The sequence below is a fragment of the Lolium perenne genome, chromosome 4 (genome assembly GCF_019359855.2).
Source record: "Lolium perenne isolate Kyuss_39 chromosome 4, Kyuss_2.0, whole genome shotgun sequence".
NCBI lineage: Eukaryota > Viridiplantae > Streptophyta > Magnoliopsida > Poales > Poaceae > Lolium > Lolium perenne.
In genome coordinates, this window is record NC_067247.2 from 220,238,497 (window position 1) to 220,259,761 (window position 21,265).

Here is a 21,265-nt window from a genome sequence, read left to right on the forward strand (position 1 = left end):
CAGTAGTTTCCTCGGTCGAAGTTTCATGATCATTATCATTAGCTTCCTCTGTTGCCGGTGTAGGCGGTACAGGTACAACTTCCGATACTGCGCTACTCTGATCAACGAGTATAGATTCATCAATCTCATCGAGTTCTACTTTTCTTCCAGTCACTTCTTTAGTGAGAAATTCTTTCTCAAGAAAGGTTCCATTCTTAGCAACAAATATTTTGCCTTCGGATTTGTGATAGAAAGTGTACCCTATAGTTTCCTTAGGGTATCCTATGAAGACGCATTTCTCCGCTTTGGGTTCTAGCTTGTCCGGTTGTAACTTCTTTACATAGGCTTCGAAACCCCAAACTTTAAGGAACGACAGCTTAGGTTTCTTATTAAACCATAATTCATACGATGTCGTTTCTACGGATTTTGATGGTGCTCTATTTAAAGTGAATGTGGCTGTCTCTAATGCATAACTCCAAAATGATAACGGCAAATCAGTAAGAGACATCATAGAACGAACCATATCTAAGAGAGTTCGATTACGACGTTCGGACACACCGTTTCGTTGAGGTGTTCCCGGCGGTGTCAATTGTGAAAGTATTCCGCATTTCTTCAAATGCATGCCAAACTCATAACTCAGATATTCACCTCCACGATCAGATCGTAGAAATTTAATCTTCTTGTTACGTTGATTTTCTACTTCACTTTGGAATTCCTTAAACTTCTCGAAAGTTTCGGATTTATGTTTCATGAAATAGATATACCCATATCTACTCAGATCATCTGTGAAGGTTAGAACATAACGATAACCACCGCGCGATGCTACACTCATTGGTCCGCACACATCGGTATGTATGATTTCCAATAAGTCAGTAGCTCGCTCCATCATACCAGAAAATGGAGTCTTACTCATTTTTCCCATTAGACATGCTTCACATCTATCAAGTGACTCAAAGTCAAGTGATTCAAGTAATCCATCGGTATGGAGTTTCTTCATGCGTTTCACTCCAATATGACCAAGATGACAGTGCCACATATAAGTAGAATTATCATTCAATTTAATTCGCTTAGCATCAATGTTATGTATATGCGTATCACTACTATCGAGATCTAACAGAAATAAGCCATTCTTTTCTGGTGCTCGACCATAAAAGATATTATTCATAAAAATAGAACAACCATTATTCTCAGACTTGAATGAATAACCGTCTTGCATTAAACAAGATCCAGATATAATGTTCATGCTCAACGCGGGTACAAAATAACAATTATTTAGGCTTAAAACTAATCCCGAAGGTAGATGTAGAGGAAGTGTGCCGACAGCGATCACATCGACTTTGGATCCGTTTCCAACGCGCATCGTCACTTCATCTTTCAGTAGTCTTCGTTTATTCTTTAGTTCCTGTTTGAGTTACAAATATGAGCAACCGAACCGATATCAAATACCAGGTACTAGAACGAGAACCAGTGAGATAAACATCTATAACATGTATATCAGATATACCTTCTTTCTTCTTCTTGACAAGGCCGCTCTTCAGATCAGCCAGATACTTGGAGCAATTACGCTTCCAGTGTCCCTTCTCCTTGCAGTAATAGCACTCAGCATCAAGCTTAGGGCCGTTCTTAGGTTTCATAGGAGGCGTGGCAGCTTTCTTGCCACCCTTCTTGAATTTTCCCTTAGACTTGCCCTGTTTCTTGAAACTGGTGGTCTTGTTGACCATCAACACTTGGTGCTCTTTCTTGATCTCAATCTCAGCAGCTTTTAGCATGCCAAAGAGTTCAGCTAACTCCTTGTTCATGTTCTGCATATTGTAGTTCATCACAAAGTTCTTGTAACTTGGTGGCAGTGATTGAAGGACACGATTAATCCCCAGTCTGTTAGGAATCACTATTCCCAAGTCATCGAGTTTCTTCGCATGCCCGGTCATGGCGAGCATGTGCTCACTAACGGAGCTGCCTTCTTCCATCATACAAATCAAGAAATGTTTCGATGCTTCATAGCACTCCACGGCCGCATGAGTCTCAAAAATAGCTTTCAGCTCTTTCATCAACTCATGAGGATCGTGGTGCTCAAAACGTTTTTGAAGATCGGATTCCAGACTGCACAGGATGGCACACTGAACTTGAGAGTACCGAGTTTTCCGAGTCTCATAAACAGCTTTTACTTCATCGGTTTCAGTTTCTGCAGGAGGGTCACCTAGCGGTGCATCAAGCACATATTGCAGATTTCCGCCAGAGAGGAAGATCCTCACATGACGGAACCAGTCGGTGAAGTTGCTACCGTTGCTCTTAAGTTTTTCTTTCTCTAGGAACTGGTTAAAATTGATTGGGGACGCCATCTCTACAACATATATTTGCAAAAGTTTAGACTAAGTTTATGACAAATTGAGTTCAAATTTTAATTCAACATAATTAAAAATCTAGGTGAACTCCCACTCAAAACAATATCCCTCGCATTGTCTTAGTGATCACACGAACCAAATCCACCGCACCTAAGTCCGATCATCATGAGACAAGGTGTGATTTCAATGGCGAACACTCAAAGTGTTCATCATATCAACCATATGATTCATGCTCTACCTTTCGGTATCACGTGTTCCGAGACCATGTCTGTACATGCTAGGCTCGTCAAGGCCACCTTAGTATCCGCATGTGCAAAACTGTCTTGCACCCGTTGTATGCACTTGTTGATTCTATCACACCCGATCATCACGAGATGCTTCGAAACGACAAGTCTTGGCAACGGTGCTACTAAGGATGAACACTTTATTATCTTGAGATTTTAGTGAGGGATCATCTTATAATGCTACCGTCGCGATCTAAGCAAAATAAGATGCATAAAAGGATTAACATCACATGCAGTTCATATGTGATATGATATGGCCCTTTTGTCTTTGCGCCTTTGATCTTCATCTCCAAAGCACGGACATGATCTCCATCATCTTCGGGCATGATCTCCATCATCGTCGGCGTAGCGTCAAGGTCAATGGCGCCATCTTCATGATTGTCCTCCATGTAGCAACTATTACAACTACTTTGAAATACTACTCAACATGAAATTTAAAGACAACCATAAGGCTCCTGCCGGTTGCCACAATACAATAATGATCATCTCATACATATTCATCATCACATTATGGCCATATCACATCACCAAACCCTGCAAAAACAAGTTAGACGTCTCTAATTTGGTTTGCATATTTTACGTGGTTTAGGGTTTTCGAGAGAGATCTAATCTACCTACGAACATGAACCACAACATTGATACTAATGTTTTCAATAGAAGAGTAAATTGAATCTTCACTATAGTAGGAGAGACAGACACCCGCAAAGCCTCTTATGCAATACAAGTTGCATGTCGAACGAGGAACAAGTCTCATGAACGCGGTCATGTAAAGTTAGTCCGAGCCGCTTCATCCCACTATGCCACAAAGATGCAAAGTACTCAAACTAAAGATAACAAGAGCATCAACGCCCACAAAACCATTGTGTTCTACTCGTGCAACCATCTATGCATAGACACGGCTCTGATACCACTGTAGGATAACGTTGCATAGAAAACAAAAAAATTCCTACCGCGAACACGCAATCCAAGCCAAGATGCAATCTAGAAGACGGTAGCAACGAGGGGATTATCGAGTCTCACCCTTGAAGAGATTCCAAAGCCTACAAGATGAGGCTCTTGTTGCTGCGGTAGACGTTCACTTGCCGCTTGCAAAAGCGCGTAGAAGATCTTGATCACGGCGCCACGAACGGGCAGCACCTCCGTACTCGGTCACACGTTCGGTTGTTGATGAAGACGACTTCCACCTCCCGTTCCAGCGGGCAGCGGAAGTAGTAGCTCCTCTTGAATCCGACAGCACGACGGCGTGGTGTCGGTGGTGGTGGAGAAATCCGGCGGAGCTTCGCTAAGCGTGCGGGATGTGGTGGAGGAGAGAGGCCGCTAGGGTTTGGGAGAGGGGGGCGCTGGCCACTAAGGGGTGCGGCCACCTTGGTGGTTCTTGGGTTTGGGAGAGGGGGGCGCCGGCCACTAAGGGGTGCGGCCACCTTGGTGGTTCTTGGGTTTGGGAGAGGGGGGCGCCGGCCACTAAGGGGTGCGGCCACCTTGGTGGTTCTTGGGTGTGGGAGAGGGGGGCGTCGGCCACTAAGGGGTGCGGCCACCTTGGTGGTTCTTGGGTGGCCGGCCCCCTCCCCTTGGCCCCTCATTATATAGGTGGAAGCCCCAAGTGTTGGACTACAAGTCTCCGAATAAGACCCGAACCCAAAACCTTCCATGTGATAGGGAAACCTACCCAAGGTGGGAATCCCACTTGGGGTGGGATTCCCCCCTTCCATGTGGGGGGGTGGCCGGCCCCCATAGGGGGAGTCCACTTGGGACTCCTCCCCTTCTAGGGTTGGCCGGCCATGGACGTGGAGTCCCTCCGGGACTCCACCTTCCTTGGTGGTTTCTTCCGGACTTTTCTAGAACCTTCTAGAACCTTCCATAGAACCTTCCGGATCATTTTAAATCACATAAAATGACTTCCTATATATGAATCTTATTCTCCGGACCATTCCGGAACTCCTCGTGATGTCCGGGATCTCATCCGGGACTCAGAACAAATATTCGAACTCCATTCCATATTCAAGTTCTACCATTTCAACATCCAACTTTAAGTGTGTCACCCTACGGTTCGCGAACTATGCGGACATGGTTGAGTACTCACTCCGACCAATAACCAATAGCGGGATCTGGAGATCCATAATGGCTCCCACATATTCAACGATGACTTTAGTGATCGAATGAACCATTCACATACGATACCAATTCCCTTTGTCACGCGATATTTTACTTGTCCGAGGTTTGATCATCGGTATCACACTATACCTTGTTCAACCTCGTTTCCTGACAAGTACTCTTTACTCGTACCGTGGTATGTGGTCTCTTATGAACTTATTCATATGCTTGCAAGACATTAGACGACATTCCACCGAGAGGGCCCAGAGTATATCTATCCGTCATCGGGATGGACAAATCCCACTGTTGATCCATATGCCTCAACTCATACTTTCCGGATACTTAATCCCACCTTTATAAACACCCATTTACGCAGTGGCGTTTGGTGTAATCAAAGTACCTTTCCGGTATAAGTGATTTACATGATCTCATGGTCATAAGGACTAGGTAACTATGTATCGAAAGCTTATATCAAATAACTTAATGACGTGATCTTATGCTACGCTTAATTGGGTGTGTCCATTACATCATTCATACAATGATATAACCTTGTTATTAATAACATCCAATGTTCATGATTATGAAACTAATCATCCATTAATCAACAAGCTAGTTAAGAGGCATACTAGGGACTCTTTGTTGTTTACATATCACACATGTACTAATGTTTCGGTTAATACAATTATAGCATGACATATAAACATTTATCATAAACATAAAGATATATAATAACCACTTTTATTATTGCCTCTTGGGCATATCTCCTTCACTTATTTCTCAGATCGTCAGTTTAGCAATGATTTTTTGACTGCTATATTTTTTGTCTATCGAAATCTTAGTGCCTCATTTAAGTTTCTGAAGTATCTCATTTTCCAGGCTTCTGAATTAGCCATTGTCCTTCAGATTTATTCAATTTTCATTCTTCAATTTTTAGGGGTTTATTCTAGTTCATCATTCATGAGTTTATATGTTTCTTATATTTGCGTCAGTATTTGAGTAATCATTCTTGTTCTTCAGTTTAGTATTTAGCTTATTCACAGTGACAGACTCTTGTTCTTCATTATTTCAGTCAGCTTTCAAAGTCTTGCGTTCTCATTCTTGTTCTTCATTCTCTCTCAATATTCTCAATCTTGTCCTTCTTCATTATTTCAGTCTGCATTCTCAGTCGTTGTGGTTCTTTGGAGCAGTATCTACTTTTCATTCTCTTAAGCGATTTGGTTATATCTTAATATTCCATTCTTGTTTTCAGTTTTCAGTTCTCCAATCATCCCATTCTTGTTTTCTTCTTTATTTCAGTTTTCAGTTCTTCAGTCATCCCATTCTTGTTTTCTTCTTTATTTCAGTTTTCATTCTCGGTCTTGTTCTTCTTCATTTTTATCAATTGCTCAGTTATGTTCTACAGAGTATATTTTTCTTCGGTATTGCTTCTTTTTGGTGCGATTTCTTTAGTCTTTGTTTTTTGTGGGAGAAGAAAGGGAAACAAAACAACGGAGTGGCGGAGACTATAAGAAAAGTTCTGATACTCAACATCCAATTTTCGTCAGGTGTGACCCTTTTTTCGTCGTCTATGGGCCTAAGCCGACGATATGGGTTCTGTGGTCCAAACTGTGTCAGGCAAAGTCCTACCACGATTTTTTGGTTCGTTGCATTTGGGCGCCTTTCCGCCACGGAAAATCGGACCGTTGTATAAGTGTTTTCGGAAGACCGTTGACTGCTGACGTCATGCAAACTGACACATGGCAGACGCCGTTAACTGTCAGTTAACGCCGTTAACCGGCTGAAACCCCGTGGTAGATGGTAGGCCCACACAAGGCCTGCCACGCCTTAAGCGGGCCGGCCCATTTAGTTTGCGGGCTGGGCTAGCTGACTTAGTTTGACCGGTCAACTATATAACTGGGTTGGTCTATTAGGTACGTGGGTCAGGCCTAACCTCTAAGGTTGACTGGTCAAAACTTGAATGGGCCGGCCTACTAAGCACGTGGGCTGGGGCGAATGTCTTCGTTTGACCGATCAACACGATAAATGGGTCGACCCAGTAAGCATGTGGGCCGGGCCAAATGGTTTGACCGGTCAACAGACCAACGGGTCGGCCCACTAAGCATGTGGGGCCCACTTTCCTGTTATCGGGCCGGCCCATTTAGTAAGTGGGGTACATCATATAGCAAGTGGGCTGGCCCAATAAGTTAGTGGGCTGGCCCAATAAGCTTGTAAGTCCCACTTTCCTGTTATCGGGTCGGCCCAGTTAGTAAGTGGGGTCCACCATAAAGCAAGTGGGCTAGCCCAATAAGTTAGTGGGCCGGCCCAATAAGCTTGTGGGTCCCACTTACCCGTTATCGGGCCGGCCCAGTTAGTAAGTGGGATCAACCATAAATCAAGTGGGTTGGCCCAATAAGCATGTGGGTCCCACTTTCCTGTTACCAGGTCGACCCAGTTAGTAAGTGGGGTCCACCATAAAGCAAGTGGGCGGGCCCAAAAATAGAAGTGTGGCCCACTATCCTGTTATCGAGCCGGCCCAGTTAGTAAGTGGGGCCCACCTTAAAGCAAGTGGGCTGGCCCAATAAGCATGTGGGTCCTACTTTCCTGTTAACATGTTGTCTCAGTTAGTGGGTGGGGTCCACCTTAAAACAATTGGGCTGCCCCAATAAGTAAGTGGGCCGGCCTGTTTAGTTGGTGGTTCGGTCCACTACATAATATATGTGGGCCTAGTATGGCCCAATAGTCTTGTTGGCCGACGTGCGTGAAGACCGTTTTTACTTGTTGGGCCGACCCATCTGCGAATTCCTATGTTAACATGTCGACCTGTTAGGCGCTTTAGGATTTTGCGGGCCGGCCTATATGTGATTTCGCTTAATTGGGCCGTCGAAGGGATGGGAAATTGTGATTTAGATTGCGCAACACATAGAAAGATACTGAGAATATTTACGCAACACATGATTTCAGTCGGATAGCCTCACTTACCACAAGCATCATAGAAAGAATGCGCGAAAGAAGCATAGAAACTAACTAAATATTACATCAGCTGCAAGGCATTGAAAAAATATGACATCGGCTTCAAGACTTTGAAAAAATATTACGGAACCCAGAGAAATTGAATGGTAATTAAACCTAGCAATACAATGAAAGGATTCGGCAATATTTTATGTTGTCCGGGCACCACCTATATCTGAAACAAAGATATTACAAGTTAAGACAACAACAATGGAAAGGCAAAGACACTACAATTATTTGCCAAAGAATTTGGAACTCACCATTTCCTCGTTATAACAAGATCATTGTAATGCGCACAAATAGTCTACCGGTATGGGGCTAATATAGACTACCGATAAGTAATGCATAACAAGATCATTGTAGTGCATAGCAACAGCCAGAACATTTTAACGTGGACAGATGACAAATAATAAGCCGTGAGCTTCCTTTTGATGTGTATAATCTATACCAACATAAAAAATATGAAGTTCTAATCATTAAGCAGCTGAGATAGTGCAAGATAAACAAGCAATCGAATTATTTTGTGGCTTATATAACCGAGCATGTTAGAATAAAACAACAGACTTACTACTGTCAAGTCCTATGCAGCTCTCCATGTTGATACACTCGTTGAAGATGTCCGATGTTGCCCTTATTTATAAAGGGAGTTTTTTTACTCTGCATCAAGACATGATCAGTCATGCACATACGAGTTCCATCATGATAAACAGTATGTATGTACTCCCTTCATCCCAGTGGTATTCATGCATTAAACACCGAAATAAGTAAGCGATGGGCTACATAATAACTACTATATTAAAGAGGAACCAACCTCTTTTTTCTCATAATTTTGAGGGATTTAGGAATTAACATGGTGGAGTAACTGTGTACAGCTTCGGTGGTCTCTGGGAATTTCCAGCTACCTTTATCCACGAAGTGGAAAATCTGTGGTGTATTCTATTGGTAAGTTGATCGCGTGCGTGTAGCTGCCTTGAGTTCGTCTTGGACGTCATGTCTGTGCAGTCAAAGCGGTGCCCATGTCCCACGATCAGCACCGCAGAGAGAATAACAAGGGAACCAGCCTATCCTTTTCTCATCGTATCTTCCATCTTCCTCTCTCTCTTACTCCACCACCGCCGCCGCCATCGACGATCTTCACCCAAGCTGCCATCCTTCTCTCCCTCCTAGACCAGAGGAATCTAAGCACGTTCTGCGGTGGAGGAGCTTGGCTCAATCCACTCCTCCTAGCCACCGTGGCACCACCGATCAATCCAAGGAGGTCGTGCGGTGGAGGATCTCGGCTCAATCCTCTCCTTCCGAAGGAGGATGGCAGCGCAGAGGAGAATCTCTGGGCACCCTTCTCCCTCACCCCTCTACAGCGCCGGCAGCAGCACGCTCGCCGCACCGCGCGGTGATGAAGAGGAGAGGGAGGCGGAGCCGGATGGAGCCGTCTTTTCAGGAAGCTTCCCTACAGCGGGAGCGGCTGTCGTCGCCCAATAGTTCTTTTCAGCGATGACGACGGCGTCGACGCAACAGACGGTGGAACGGAATATCCTGGTTGAGGCAGCATGGGTAGGATAGTGGGCTCGGCTGGCATCCAGGGCGAAGAAGCGGGGCGGGCATCTGTCCAAGAGCTCGCAGGTACGCCGACGTCAACTTCTGCCACAGCATCGGCTGCTGGGAATCTCACATTTGGTCTTGCTTTCTCCCCCTTTGTTCAACGATAATACTAATCCTGTATTTCCGTCAATTTGGCAACGACCATACGAAGCAGGTGTACATCTGGTTTGATTTACCCGCGGGGATCTTTAGTTTGCTTCGACAACTTCTATTAACCGGTGGAGGCAAAGGTAAATAAATAATCATCTTGACAAAGGTAAATAAATAATCAATCTGAGGCCTTTTTGTTTTTGATTTGCCCGCAGGAATTTTGGTTTGGTTCATAGTTTGCCGTCTGCCATGGTTACAAAGGTCTGGGAGGCAGAGTACGCTCGGACTTGTAGATTTAGGTGCCCCAGTTGCCAAAGTCTAGATTAACTAGATTTTGATGTGCGCCTTGGCGCACGACCCCGTGAAGCTTGTACCTGTGTTTATTTTGTATACATTTGTAAAGATCAATAGTAAGCAAGCAATGAATGAAAAGTGAATAACTATCCATTACAAAAATTAACAGTTGCCAAAGAGGAGGAAAAGAACATAACATATCATTTGTCTTATATCAGTCTGTCGCTTCCCGGGCGGTCACCGCCAGTCCCTCAGGGTACCTAATCAAACATGAAGCCAGGGACACAACCCGGCCAAAATGATGGGGGGCTGAGCCCTAATCTCACCGCCATGCGTCACCATAGCATCCACCACTTTATTACAGGCCCGAGGGCGTGCATTACAAAATACTGAAAACAGAGAAGTTCAACGAAATCTGAAATTTAATATCCCTAAAAATAGCACCGTTGCTCGCTTCCCTTGATCGGTTGCACCAGAAGTTGTGAGTCAGTTCAACGTGAACCCAAGAAATACACCATATTTGAGCCTGAAATAGTGATTGCAGGTAGGTCTCTGCCTCAGTGTGGAGAACATCCTGCAGATGCTCCATATGGCTAGCACCTAAACCGGCTACAACTCCGAGCTCATCTCTAAACACCAAACCCCAGCCACCAGACGCATTGGCTGGGTCCATGCTCCCATCAATATTTATCTTCAGAACATCGTGCACCGGTGGCTTCCACTTGATCTCATAGCAGGTTGCTCTTTCTTCTTTATTTTCCTTCACTGTTGTTCAAACTCAGCAGTTAGAGACATGACAAATTGAATCTGACAAGGACGTAGACTCAACAACATTGCATTTGTTCCTCACACGCCACCAGACCGAAAGCAGGTCAACACATCTCATCTTCTCCTGTTCATTGGCACCTAGTATCTGTGCAATGACATCTTTGGCATCAAGACAAGAGGCCAACTTAGCTCTGATGGGTTCAAGCTTCAGATCCTCCACAATGCACACAGAGGCTTGCACTTGTGAAATAGATGGCCACCATCTTCATTAAATCTAGAGCACATGGGGCATAAAGTATCAATCTCAATGCCTCTCCTCAGAATAATGCAGCGATGTGGGAGGCTTTTATGAGAAAGACACCACAGGAATTGTTTCGCTTGCGGACTACCTGGTGCCTTGAGATCATGTTCCGGTTGAAAGAAATATAAGAGACTGAATTTTAGCATGAGGTACTCGGTTTGTCCAAATCGTCCCTAAGCTCGCCAGCCATGTTGTATCGGCATGGAAAATGAGCACACGTGAATACTGAACTTCAACATTCTACCCTTAAAAAGAAAGCCAAGAAAGGAATTAAACTGGAGCACCATCGAGAAAACTTGTAGATGTCATAACGGAATTAAACACATAACACCTAAATGTACAACCCCTTAGCAGTGTCCTATTTATTTATTTGTAGGACCCCCAAAATTTGCAGGTAAACTTTGCCCAGTATAATTAGAACCGCAGGAACTATATAACTCAATATATAGATTAAAACAGAGGTTTGACATTTGTCAGACAACTTTTGCATAACACACACAGAACAGAAAACAAATAAGAGAACTTGAATTACTAATGGACTGGACAGAAACATGCTTATACTGGTTGCCCATATGGTATCCAACAAATATCACACGGATGGTCAGCAAGTTGAGAAAACAACAACCATTCTGCAGAAATGATCAAGTAGAGATGATCGTATCTAAAAGAACTGAAAAGATAAGAAGAATATGTGGTTAAAGGTGCCACGATAAGCCAATGCCCCAGATTTCGTATATCAACATAACTCGTTCTCTGCAACCTGCATAAAGATTCGACTCAAGGTTTCTATAATAGATATACAGGGGAAGCACAGGTTATAGTATTTGAAATGACATTACATAATGTACATCAAATGGTATAAGAAAGACAGAATAGGTTGGTCACTGCACTTTTTGAGTGAATATATCCAGCCAGTGATGCCATGGTCCTTATGGGCCAGGCGGCAAAACGTGATAGATTAAATCATGTATTGTGTTTTTTAAAGATAATTGGCTATTTGCAGTCCGGTTTTGGAAGAGCTACACATGAGATTGACACCATAAAAATACTAATGTCAGCTGCTTAGGTAGGAAAGAAGTGCAAGAACAAATCAAAAGAAATTAATTATTACAGAACCTTCTAGCAAATTTTGATCTAGGAATAATTTAAATTTCCAAATAGGTGACAGTTTTTAATAGTGCCAACCATGAATTATTTGATTGGACAGAATTCCATCAAGATAAACCAGTAAAGAACACATGAAAAATTGGAAAATTGAGAGGCTTATATCACTCAGCATAGAATTCACAGGAAAGAAAGGAGAGCCACAGGCCTACTATAAAGAAGAGTACCGCAGCCTTCGAGATTGGACTAACATGTCATTTCTACGTCAATTGTCCGTCTTTGAATTAATATAAAGATACTCTGGTCTAGAACATGACCAAATATCACACCAGGGGCCTGAATTTAAAAACAAAGTTATCAGCTATAACATGAAGAAAGCCATTTGGACAAAATATTTACACACCTACTGCAAGTATGGAAAGAAGCACAAACATAATACTTTACCGAGACTATACAAACAGTCTCATATCTATATAAGCCAAGCTATACAAACAGATTTGCATCTTGCTTTTCTTTCTAGAAACATGCCTGGGAAAGAATGCCAGTAAAAAAACCCACCTAGTTTAGTAATCAAATAATTATTTCTTGCATCAGTAGAAGCATGATTTGCTACACCATATCCTGAGAACATACCATTTCCTTTTGTTGTTTTGCCTTCATGCCTCTACCAACTTGTACGGAGAAGCATGATTTGCTACACCAAAAATTAGCAATAACCAAAGATCAATCAGCCTGATAACCAAAAATAGTGCTCATTCCTTGAGACATCATCTCTGCAATTTCGGATCCTCATCTTCCATCACGCCATGGGTTCCTCCTAAAATGCACCCACATAAATTACTTAATCCTATGGTAGTTTCTGTATGACAGACTGCACGAGATCAACCAAATAGACACGGAGCTAACCTCCCTGCTAGGTCGAGCATAGTCAACCAGGCTTCAACTGAAGTTCATATCCATTATCAGACATTCAGACCACCAAAGCGACTCTGGTTGCTCATCAATTTTCTGAGAAAAAGGCAACCATAATCAAAAATAATTTACACTGCAGAAAGCGAAAATATGAAGATGGAACATTTGTTCTTATCAGTAGCAAGTTAGGAGCACGTCTTGGGAACAACCATGGGCTAGCATATAAAGAAACATAACTTCATATAACTAATCCTAGCTTTTGTAACCATAAATCGAAACCTCTACTGGTCCACTGATCATGCGGTGCATATATTATGTACACGTTTGAGAAGAAAATTAAATACAGTAACTGTTAGAAAAGATGCTTGATTAAAAATCCTTAGCACCTGCATTTTATTAAGTAACATGCTAGTATTATATGTCGATATGCTTTTCCACACACGTGGAACACACAGACAAACAATAGATCCATCTCAGACAAGCATATCAACCTCATGTGTGGCGGAGGATATTTCCAAGAATGCCAGTAAGCACTCTAATTCAGGTAACATGATCATCTCATAAATAAAACAATTAAGTTTGTGTATAACTTGCTTATTCAAGAAATGGAACCTGCATGATCTCATCTGGAACATGCTCTTTTAACAATATTTAAGTTCTGAACCATAGTAACCAGGGCAATGATCATCCTCAGTGAAGTAATACCGAGTGGAAGAAATATGCAGCTTTTATCTAGACCATCTCTGGAAGATAAAATGTGAAGCAATTTGTTGCGTAAACTTAAAAAATTGGTGGTGTGGGAATTGTAGTACAGCTGGCTAGATTTATTATAGATAATGTTGTTGCAAGACACCTACAGATGAAAGAGAACAAAACATAGAAATCAACTTGTACTTACACTGTTTGCAGAGTTCATCACATATTGGTCCTGTACATAACTGAATGGAGGCCATTGATATTTTCCTACAGCCCAAGAAGAAGAAATGTAAGGAAATGCTAGCGATAGCATAATATAGAAGCATGCAAGCACTATTAAGTAAAGTACACATGCTAGATAACATATAAATTGCACTTTCTTATGGATTAAGAACTGGTCAAAAACTTCATTATCAGATTGAAACTGTTAACTGCTGTATTATTTACTCTCAGAAAACCTACCATTGTACCATGCAAATACAACATGGATTTATTAAGAGGGGTGACATGAACCTCAACTTTGAGAGAAATAATTTCAGAAATATTTCAAGAGACTAAAAGGCAGTGAAGTGGACAAAATTACTTTTATTATGTCAAGAGACTAAAAGGCAGTGAAGAGGACAAAATCACTTTTATTATGTCAGGTTAAGGAAACAGCTAAATGGTGATTTACCCAAATGGTGCTCGTTCCTTGAATATGTTAACCTTATATTGTATACAACAAATGTCGAATATCCTCGGTTGTCCTCTCCAGTATCTGCCATGAATCACACAAATCCTTGCCGCTCCGAGAACACTTTATACTGAATTTAGATAACACTGGCGAGAAAGTAAGCGACACATGATTTTCCTGGAAAAGATACACAGGTTCAGTCATGAGCTTTAAAATCAATGACATCTATCGCGTGATCTGCTTCCACTGTCTATAGCTATATAATAACAAAGAACCGGATTACCTTCATGAGTAGATTTTGGTACAAGTGATTAAAACGAAATATCACCAAAACAGAGCTGCAGTCATCGACGATGGTACCCATATTTGTATAGCTATGCCTAAACTACAGCATGACCTAAATGACATGAACTTTGTGAAAAATATACACATGTTCAATCACGGGGTATATAATGTCAAGGACATCTATCACGTAATCTAATTCCATTGTCTAAATCCACAGTTAACAAACAACCGTATCACGTTCATGAGTAGCAAATTTGTGCAGTAGTGATTAAACCAAAACATAGCTGCAGTCTGACAACAACACACAAATTTGTACGGCTGTGCCTAAACCGAAGCATTACCAAAACTTGCACAAAAAAGGACAAAGGTAGAAATTGATGAAATTCTCTAAAGATAGCATTATTTCTCAAGTATATCATACAATCATCATAACCTTGGATCAACTAATTCATCCAGTCTAAGAAGGTTGATTGATACTTAAACAATCAAATGCAGTTAGCTCCTCTCTTTAATCCAACAATATGTAGTAAGCATAATAAGCCAGCATTTATAAGCCTGACACTAATTTATTTCCATGTATAGAAGCTAGCCACCCGATTATTACAATTGTTAAGATAGCACCTGGAGAAACTACATTCTAAGAAAATGGACAACTATAAAATATACAACTGGTAAAAGTACCTCACAACCTATAGCTGATTGACCAAGACATCAGAAATGGACAATATGCAGCTGGGCATCAGCACAATATATTTAGAAGATTAGGACAACAGATGCACAATCATGAGATAAGTTGCAGCACCAAGAAACACAAGAATAGAGTCAAGTTGCAGCTAGAGGACACAAAAAAGACCACAACTAGTGTTGAGCATCCGAGCTACCTTTTGCAACATGGAAAAACCAATGATATGGCATCAACAACAAACTTGTAAAAACATCTGAAAAGACACAATGTAGGTCAACCTCACTGTATCCTCATGAAATCAATCCAGCACAACTTAGCACATACAAACTGATACCAACCAGCTGAAAGACTGTCCGTGTTATCAACCTCTGAGAAATTTCAAAGAGACCAAAAATAGGGTTTGATGTAAAGCGTTAAATGTATATGCACCTGCCACTTCTACGAAGAATGCATTTTCTGTAACAGAGTCATACTTTTGTATTAACACCTTCAGGCTACAAATGAAATTTCAAATCTGCAAAATATCACACAAATTGGTGCACCAATCTGCATCATATCTATTCCATGCTGATCAATCTTCGAACTAAAAAAATTGATGCCAAATGCCAAAGCTTTGAAAAAGATCCATGAACCTCTAATATCAGCCTGCGGGGGGTAGAGCCCAACAACAAAGCCACCACCTGTTTGAAATACAGACTGAGGTTACCATAAGCTCAATCCATTAGCATAATTTTATAAGCACGAAGATCGCAGATTATCAGCATGAAATGGATGAAAAAGAAATCATAGTAACTCATGGGTCAAGGAAAGGGAAAAGGCTCACCTAAACATCAGGAAACCGAGTTCATCATCGAGCCATTTTACACAACCACATCTTCTATATCTTTGTACGCTGCATCATTCAAACTCCGTCACATATCAAATTCATAGGAATACGATAGTAAGAACTAACAAAGATAAGCAATGTGATGTACCTCTTAGAATATTGGGACTGCATTGAATTTTCTGATGTGTACTCTTTATAGAGAGACCTATTAGCTCTTTTTGAAAAGGTCCAATTCAAACTCCGGCGCATATCAGATTTTGTTGCAATCAATCTCACAAACCTGTTAGATAAAAAGTTTGTTGGTATAAGCAAACAATTATACCAATTCACATGGTACCGATCTAGCCAAATAGCGCCTAATGCAACTGAACAAATAATTTATGATCAAACAACATGACATAATGTGAAAAAATATCTCTATGCAAGGGAACAATTCACATCCTCAAACCTTAAATGCCCATTGAGTGAAATATATTTTACACAGATACTCCTGCAAGAACCAACAAAATGAAGCAACATGACCGTCGTTTATAAATCCAGTGGCATAGGGAGAAGAGGTGTATGAGGGCAAGAAGTCGTGCCGCTGGCCGGCGTCCTCCATGACTATGCTGAACAACGCTTGGGAGACCACCTAACAAATCTGACAGCAGAACAAAAATCTTCTTAGAAGGCCACGGGAAATCTTGTGTACTTGAATCTCTGTATCTAGCTACTGGCTGAAATCTACAGGAAATCAAACGAAAGAAGAATACAAAGCCTTGTGAAGCCCTCTCTTTACCATAGTCATGGAGGACCATAAAGAAATGCAGAAGCCCTCTCCACAATATTTTCCCTAACATGAGGCACGGACCATGAACACCAACAGAGAACAAAAGTCAAATGATTTAACCTGTAGAACCATCAATGGAGAAGTAGCAGCGAGGAAAACAAGAGGTCCAAGATCTGAAAGAAACAAAAGTTAAGAAACATCTGGAACCAAATCAAAGAGTGAATCATTACAAAATAATATAGGAGATGAATATAAGGCAAAAAGGGGAATCACCATGAACAATGGTTGTAGTTTTGCCGGCGGCATAGCCGGGGACGTAGCGAGCTCGTCCAGATAAGGAGGAAAGGTAGCTCCTCCTCACGTCAGTAGATCCTCGGGCTGAAGTCCTCGTCGTATCGCGTGGCGCGGCGGCAGCCCCCATGCTTGGCAGTATGGCGGCTAGTTACCAAGAGGAGTGCGGAGCAGGCGACGGTGATGGCGACTGGCCGCTGCCCCCGACCACGGCGAGGAGATGAGGCCGCGCGACGGCGACTGGATGGAGTAGAGGATGCGGAGGTTGCCGGCGATGGAGAGGACGAGCCGAACGGCGGCGGCAGCGACGAGAGGAGGCGCGGTTGACGCAACGCGATTGGAAGAGGAGGAGGCGAGCGGATTGGGTGGGGGAAGCGATGGGATTGGAGGCTAGGTTTTCGTGAGCGTTTTTATTCGACAAATGAACGGGTCAGATGGATGCGGATTCCGTTACCAGATCGAACGGCACAGAATCAGCCCCCTACGAGCGAGTGCCGGGTGTCTTGCGTGGATAGCCTCAGAGCAGCCCATGGGGGTGCAACAATTATACCTTTAGACTAGACTAGGAAATTTGCCCGTGCGTTGCAACGGGAAACACAATGCAAATAACACCATGATGTGGGATAGCGGCTTGTTTCACTTCGACGAAACTATCATCTAACCTCTCGACGTCTTGCTCGGCGAACATGGTGGTGTTGGCGGAGCTGGTTCCTCTAGGGGCAGCTTGCATATTGCAGTACTCGATGACCTAAGTAGGGATGACATTTGGGAGTAGGACATCGTTCTCAATGCAATCGTCCTTGATAATGCGGCGGATGCGATCGCGCCGCCACCTCGTGGGCGATCTCTTCTCATCCAGAACCTTGTCAAAGATGTTGCTATCATTAAAAGTCAATGCTCTTTTTAACATTGACATGTCCCTACTCCATGCCTCACTATAAACAAACCAGGTTACACATCATGTAAAAAATATCCAAAAGATAAAATTGTTGTTCCATTTACTGGTTTCTTTCAAATTAAAATACAATTTGATAGGCCATTGCATCAAGGTCAACATGAATATGTTCCTAAATAAATCAAATCATAGGTTGTGTTGGAATAACAAAATAAAAAATGTTCTGAATTACATATTCCACTATTTCACTATTTTTTTTTGCCCACTAATCTACGTACGGTCTCTCATATGGATTTTTTCATCAATCTTGCAAGCTAGCTAAATGTAAATGAGTGATCAATTGGCATACATGCATGTGCAGCGAGGAAACAATACAGCTCAGGATACGGCCGTCAATCCCCCAACCGCATGTGCAGAATTATCTGCAGTATATCGCATCCGTCTTCGTTCTAGCACGAATTAGCACCTCAGTACGGATTAGCACCCCATGCTAGCCCTTTACAACTGGTACGAGTCCGACAGCGTCCCTCTGGCCGATTGCCCAAACATCGAACTGACCGATCTCGCCGTATGGTTGTTGAACACGGTTTAGTTCCTAGCGCGTCCAAGATATCAATTGAGAAGTTGTGCATACAGTCGACGGCCGACCCCGTTGATTAAGGCGGCAATAAAGTCCAAAGTGCAAAAATTGCAGCGAGGAGGACCTCATGGTTTCGAGACGTACCATCCCGCTTAAAAGTACATAGGTGAAGGCCTTCAAACTGAATTCGGTAGGCATAGCTGCCCATGCTTTAGATCTCCTGCTATATATGATTCCTGCATTGAGGTTGTGACGGATGTCATATTGAGCCATATGAACTACCATACCAAGTTTATATACTACTGTATTATCCAGCACGTAAGCTTCTGTCCTCGAGATCAACCTCGCCCTTCTTATCATTCAAGTGCACCTGCACCGCGGCATCGGTCGGCCACTCGAGCTCTTGGACTCGGCTCTACAGTCTCAGGTGAGGTCCTTCCCCGCAATGGCGGATCCAAAGCAGGCATAGAGAAGGCGTCAGATTTTGTCTTGTAACTCGTGATGGTGATCTGAGCTCTCCTCCTCAGGGCGTCGATTCATTCTCTATAAAAATCTGTGCACAAGCTTTGCATCCTCACAGAATAATCATATATAGCTGGCGGCGGTCGAAACCGGAGGCGAGCGGGAACTTTCCGGCGATGGGGAAATCGGAGGTTCCTGCACGGTCCACCGACGTACGTGAGTCGTGAGGAAGCTAGTCGATCCTCTCGCGATGCCACGAGCCGATCAGGGAGTATGTCATATATATTGAAACATAGGTCGGCTGTTTCAGTTCGGATCGATCTCTCTTTACATACCTCGTATGGGCCAAGGAGGGCTTCGCCGAGGACGTACGTGCGGTTGGCTAGCTCTGTTGTTGTGATTCGATTCGGTCTCTATATGCGTACGTGTTGGACTTGGACGCCGACAGGTCGCTTGTTGGTTCTGTTCTGTTCGGATCACGTACAGACCACGAGTTGAAGACCAAATCGTTGCCTCCTTGCCTCGTGGAGTTGAACAGAGATCATGTAGGAACACACGACGCACAACGAGGCGGACGAAACCACGGACGAACGACGGATGAAACGGACCAAACCAAGGAAACGCTTCTCCCTTTATTATTAGGTATAGATTTAGATGTGCGCCTTGGCGCACGATCCCGTGAAGTTCGTGATGATGTTTAGTTTGCATAACGACGATTAAAATTAACTGCCAATATGATAATATATTTGTTAGGTTTTACAAAAGTAGCTTCTATAAACTATATAAACTATAGTACCTTTTAGAAGTTTGATGGGTCTTTAAAATAAAAACATTTGCCAAGCCAATGGGGCACCAAAGAGTTTTACTCTTTTCAACCAAAGGCCCTTCTCCTCGAGGAAAGAAATAACCTCTCCAGCATATAAGCAGAAGGCTGAAAACCATTGAACAAAGTTACTTTGTTTCAAGTTAAATAAAAAAAATCATGTGTCTTGACAATACCAAATAAAGAGCCTTGTACAATCACCCTGCAACATTGTAAAGAATAAATATTGGCTTTACCGTTAATTGGTCATAGTGAAAACAAAGTGTAGCTTAATTCGGATGTACTGACTTGAGGCTTCCATCGTGGAGGAACATTGGGCATGCTTGCATGCATATCTACCAAGCAAGTGTACCAAAAATATGTGTACGTTTTACTGAGCATGTACATGCCACGAGATGAGGCAAAGAGCAAAAATACGAAATGGGAAATAACGGTAGAGATTGAACATGCATCTCTACCAACCAATTATACCAATTTTTCTGTATGTTTTGTCAATCATGTACATGCCGGGGCGACAAGAAGGCAAAAGAACTTACGTTTTCGAAGGCTCGCATTACACTCCAACATGACATGCTTGTTCATACTAACACGACACATACAATTGAGCAATGCATAACACAAAGAACGAAATGGGTTCTTCAACGTTCAGTTTGGAATTGATCTACAGAACTGAAAGCTTAGTTGTATGCTGCCAAGAGAGGCTTCTCATCCTTCCTAGTCCACTGGATGCTGTATGTTCAGTGTGATGTTTCTCTCCAGAGACAACACCTCATAATACAGTTAAGGAAAATAGGCAATGCTTAGTTATCTCCATGCAGAGAAAGAGCCTCAATAAATATAGGAAAATCAATAAAGGTACTTTTCACATACTGACTTCTTTTATTTTTAAATGTGGGGATTTTCAGTGCTATTTATTCAATCCGATATTGGGTACTGGGAACACGGTGAGAGGTCGCTAAGGTGGTGTGCCAGAGTGTGGTATAAGGAGCAGATGATGCAAGTAGGAGTAGGCAGTCGGTAGCAGGTAGCAGCATAGCACCAACTAACAGTGCACCAGGTAGCTAGAAGGAGCAGACAAGCACCAAGTAACAGTGCACCAGGTAGCTAGAAGGAGCAGACAAGTGTGTGTGGGACGGGCAAGCTGCTGCGGAATCTCCTCTCTAAAGTCTGAAGATATACGAGTTCTGCAATGTCTCTAGTCCTAAGTCTGAAGATATACGAGTTCTGCAATGTCTCTGCTAGAGAATCAGGTGTATATGAGCAAATCACTGTAATTTCTAATGTAATCCAAGTAATTTGATGTAATCCAAGATGGTTTATTTTGACAGGGTCATGTGAATTGACTGTTGTAATCAGTGAATTCCCACAGAGAAAAAGAAAGAATTGAATACAATGCATGTCATCTCTTCTCTAAATTTGTATGCACTACCAAGCTATTTTCACGCGTTAAAAGTGGGAGCAATAGAGCATGATTGCTAGAGTATTTTACATATTTTCTTTCAGAAACTAATACGATGCATGGTACAAA

General features: G+C 42.5%; 1 long non-coding RNA gene across 4 annotated transcripts; it reads right to left on the reverse strand.

Moving 5' to 3' along the window:
* Positions 1-9,850: 9,850 nt before the first annotated feature.
* LOC127294990 (uncharacterized) lies at positions 9,851-17,340 on the reverse strand. Of its 4 annotated transcripts, none has more exons than XR_011743331.1 (10): positions 16,960-17,340; positions 16,696-16,859; positions 16,066-16,557; positions 15,915-15,983; positions 14,122-15,771; positions 13,651-13,715; positions 12,747-12,848; positions 12,474-12,657; positions 12,049-12,176; positions 9,851-11,496 (listed from the first exon to the last, which is right to left on the reverse strand). It is a non-coding gene; the product is annotated as an uncharacterized lncRNA (long non-coding RNA). The 4 variants fall into 4 exon arrangements; XR_011743330.1 differs by having other exon boundaries at positions 16,066-16,197; positions 16,366-16,859; XR_011743332.1 differs by having other exon boundaries at positions 9,851-10,709; positions 10,825-11,496; positions 16,066-16,859.
* Positions 17,341-21,265: the final 3,925 nt, after the last annotated feature.